General features: G+C 38.2%; 1 protein-coding gene across 1 annotated transcript in view; it reads left to right on the top strand.

Annotated features, from left to right (window-relative positions):
• The window catches only part of dnajc25 (DnaJ (Hsp40) homolog, subfamily C, member 25), a 12,271-nt gene extending 11,503 nt beyond the window's left edge, over window positions 1-768 (top strand). The window contains exon 4 of the mRNA XM_065017164.1: window positions 1-768. This exon is cut by the window's left edge and continues 994 nt beyond it. The gene's annotated coding sequence lies outside the window, so the exon portion shown is untranslated.
• The last annotated feature ends 3,910 nt before the right edge of the window (window positions 769-4,678 follow it).

The following is a 4,678-nucleotide window of genomic DNA, read 5'->3' as shown; positions in this document are numbered from 1 at the left end:
TCAATCTTGGTTTCATCAGACCAGAGAATCTTGTTTCTCATGGTCAGAGTCCTTTAGGTGCCTTTTGGCAAACTCCAAGCAGGCTGTCATGTGCCTTTTTACTGAGGAGTGACTTCCATCTGACCACTCTACCATAACGGCCTGATTAGTGGGGTGCTGCAGAGATGGTTGTCCTTCTGGAAGGTTCTCCCATCTCCACAGAGGAACTCTGGAGCTCTGTCAGAGTGACCATTGGGTTCCTGGTCACCTCCCTGACCAAGGCCCTTCTCCCCCGATTGCTCAGTTTGGCCAGGCGGACAGCTCTAGGAAGAGTCTTGGTGGTTCCAGACTTTTTTCCATTTTAAGAATGATGGAGGCCACTGTGTTCTTGGGGACCTTCAATGCTGCAGAAATGTGTTGCTACCCTTCCCCAGATCTGTGCCTCAACACAATCCTGTCTCGGAGCTCTGTGGACAATTCATTTGACCTCATGGCTTGGTTTCTGCTCTGACATGCACTGTCAACTGTGGGACCTTTATATAGACAGGTGTGCGCCTTTCCAAATCATGTCCAATTAATTTGATTTACCACAGGTGGACTCCAATCAAGTTGTAGAAACATCTCAAGGATGATCAATGGAAACAGGATGCACCTGAGCTCACTTTTGAGTCTCATAGCAAAGGGTCTGAATACTTATGTAAATAAGGTACTTCTGGTTTGTATTTTTACTACATTTGCAAAAATGTCTAAACACTGTGTAGATTGAGGAAATAAAAGTAATTCAAAACATTTTAGAATACGGCTGTAATGTGTACTGTAAAGTGGACAACAGATACACTGTGATGAAATATATACAGACACAGTGTTATACAAATGCACTGTGTTTGCACACCTGAGTGTTTGTGAATACATCTACTGATGTGTGTGTGTACAGACCATTGACAATAATGCCTGTTTGTATGGAGAATTATTTTCATAGATATTGTATTGGGGATGTTTTCAAGCCGATGAAAGGTACTACTGTATAACTAATAAGATGTATTGAAGCCGTATACAGCATATCGAGAGCTGAGGACTAGAAGGGTCTATCTGCAAAAAGATAATTCGGAGATAATTGGCTTTCAAGTTCTGAACCCTCATTGGTTTGAACGGTGTCGGCTATTCTTTTTAAATCTTGTATTCTTTGGAACTTAACATGAATTGTGGTACTCATGAATTGAGTACTATATACGTAGTGTAGTTAGAGTATTATATACGTAGTGTATGTAGAGAACATTGTATTTAGAGTACTATGTAGTGTATGTAGAGAACATTGTATTTAGAGTACTATGTAGTGTATGTGGAAAATATAGTATTTAGAGTACTATGTAGTGTATGTAGAGAACATTGTATTTAGAATACTATGTAGTATATGTAGAGAACATTGTATTTAGAGTACTATATATGTAGAGAACATTGTATTTAGAGTACAATATAGTATATGTAGAGAACATTGTATTTAGAGTACTGTATATGTAGAGAACATAGTATTTAGAGTACTGTGTAGTATATGTGGAAAATATAGTATTTAGAGTACTGTGTAGTATATGTGGAAAATATAGTATTTAGAGTACTATGTAGTATATGTAGAGAACATTGTATTTAGAATACTATGTAGTATATGTAGAGAACATTGTATTTAGAGTACTATATATGTAGTATATGTAGAGAACATTGTATTTAGAGTAGTATATATAGAGAACATTGTATTTAGAGTACTATATAGTATATGTAGAGAACATTGTATTTAGAGTACTATGTAGTATATGTAGAGAACATTGTTTTTAGAGTAGTGTATATATAGAGAACATTGTATTTAGAGTACTATGTAGTATATGTAGAGAACATTGTATTTAGAGTAGTATATATAGAGAACATTGTATTTAGAGTAGTATATATAGAGAACATTGTATTTAGAGTACTATGTAGTATATGTAGAGAACATTGTATTTAGAGTACTATGTAGTATATGTAGAAAAGATTGTATTTAGAGTACTAGGTAGTATATGTAGATAGAACCTTCTAGCCCCAACCTCTGCAGGTGTTTGTGACGTCTTTCATAATATGACCTTTCATCTTTCTGCTCTACAGGGAAAAGCTCATGGTATGAAAGAGTCAGAAGTATTTAAAACCTGCGTGGAGGAACTGTTCTTATTACTGTTCCACCCCCCTGGGGCGGCAGGGTAGCCTAGTGGTTAGAGCGTTGGACTAGTAACCGGAAGGTTGCAAGTTCAAACCCCCTCGCTGACAAGGTACAAATCTGTCGTTCTGCCCCTGAACAGGCAGTTAAACCCACTGTTCCTAGGCCGTCATTGAAAATAAGAATTTGTTCTTAACTGACTTGCCTAGTTAAATAAAGGTAAAATACAAAATAAAATAAAAAATTACGAAACTGTATCCTAAATGGAACCCTGTATAGTGCACCACTTCTGGTCAATACTAGTGCACTATATAGTGCACCACTTCTGGTCAAATCTAGTGCACTATATAGTATGCCACTTCTGGTCAAATCTAGTGCACTATATAGTATGCCACTTCTGGTCAAATCTAGTGCACTATATAGTGTGCCACTTCTGGTCAAATCTAGTGCACTATATAGTGTGCCACTTCTGGTCAAATCTAGTGCACTATATAGTGTGCCACTTCTGGTCAAATCTAGTGCACTATATAGTGTGCCACTTCTGGTCAAATCTAGTGCACTATATAGTGTGCCACTTCTGGTCAAATCTAGTGCACTATATAGTGTGCCACTTCTGGTCAAAACTAGTGCACTATATAGTGTGCCACTTCTGGTCAAATCTAGTGCATTATATAGTGTGCCACTTCTGGTCAAATCTAGTGCACTATATAGTGTGCCACTAGGGACAGACACACCAAGGGCTAGGCAGGGTTGTGTAGTCTGTTATTACAGATGCTCATCGTTTGTCTCTGCTTCTAACTGTTATCCTGTCAGACACAGATTAAACCCTATTTCTGGAATCTCTACTCTATTAATCCAGGAATTGTCTTAATCTGTGTATGGGAAACTTGTCTGTTATGGATTAGAATGGAATTGGCCTTCCTGTGAATTGTCCTGGGAAGGCTATTTTGAATCACAACCCGGCACAGCCAGAAGAGGACTGGCCACCCCTCATAGCCTGGTTCCTCTCTAGGTTTATAATCTCCACCCGGTACAGCCAGAAGAGGACTGGCCACCCTTCATAGCCTGGTTCCTCTCTAGGTTTCTTCCTAGGTTTTGGCCTTTCTAGGGAGTTTTTCCTAGCCACCGTGCTTCTACATCTGCATTGCTTGCTGTTTAGGGGGTTTTAGGCTGGGTTTCTGTCCAGCACTTTGAGATATCAGCTGATGTACGAAAATCTTTATAAATCAATTTGATTTGATTTGAACTGAAAGTACTGGTTCACAAAATTGTACAAAAGTATTCAGAACCCAGTAAAAATGAGTCCTGGGTCTGTGGTATTAGTTCTACCCCCATCCTTTACTTTAAATATTGACTTTGTTGCATGTTAACAGCCAACCAATCAAGCTTCATTTGACCTCTCCTGTAATAACATGGTATATTACGGAGTAGTTGGGTACGTGTGGAGATTTGTTGGATTGAAAACACAAACAATGATAAAAATAAATAAATGAAACCAGATTCTTGTTGGTACTGCATTGGCTTTACGTGTGTTTAAAATCACTGTCCGTCTCTGTCTGTGTCCCACATGGACCCTATTTCATATAGACCTGCGATACCAGGGCACATAAGACTTTGGTCAAAAGTAGTGTACTATATAGGGAATTAGGCTTTGTCCCAAATACACCACCTATGTTTATTGTTTATCATGTTACCATAACATGATGAAATCAAATCTGCCCCTCAGACTGTGGTTGCTACACATCATTTACAATTCAATGCTAAATCGCCTCTGTAGTATATGTTATAGTAATTAGCAACATCAACAAGAATTTAGTGTAGTTCCACTATTTCTCACTTAGTTGGAACTAATGTTTGGGTGAGAAATATTTGGGGGAGGGAAACATTTTTATTTCTAAACATATTAAAATAATAGTATAGTATATTTTAAATGTCAGGGTACATGCCATTACAAAAAAATAAAAATAAACATTTCAGAAACGGAATGTATTGCTTGACTGCTGGACACGTGATACAACCAGATGCTTCAAACCTGTTGCGTTCCAGCGGAAGTCCTTCGTCGTCCGTGGTGGAGCTGTCCGCAACGATCCGTTGCTAAAGGAAAGACGGGCTGAAAGTTTTTGCATAGTTAGATTTAGGGTATATAAATTGCATATACGATGATTGTAAACGTGTGGGTGATGATGATGTCACGCTACATCGAACAGTTTCAGGCAGCGCTTGTGTTGTCCACTGTGATGTGATACTGTGACCAACATTGGCCTGGATGCTTCCTACATAGAAAAGGACGTTTTTATTAATTTAGTAGCCTGAGCTAAATAAAATGTTTAAAAAAGTGCACGGTTGTCTGTCACTTATTATTAATGCTATGCTATTGCTATTTTACGATATTAAAGGGCTGCTGTCAAAAATAGCAACATTTAGCTAAATTGTGTCTCGACGTTCTGGTCATTTGTCAACCGTGCCTTTGCTGTTTCTATCATGCAGTGATTTACGGTAATAATTACAGTGCATTCTGAA

The sequence above is a fragment of the Oncorhynchus nerka genome, linkage group LG4 (assembly GCF_034236695.1).
Source record: "Oncorhynchus nerka isolate Pitt River linkage group LG4, Oner_Uvic_2.0, whole genome shotgun sequence".
In the NCBI taxonomy this organism is placed as follows: domain Eukaryota; kingdom Metazoa; phylum Chordata; class Actinopteri; order Salmoniformes; family Salmonidae; genus Oncorhynchus; species Oncorhynchus nerka.
Note: the sequence above shows the minus strand (reverse complement) of the source record. Positions and strands in the feature narration are given on the sequence as shown.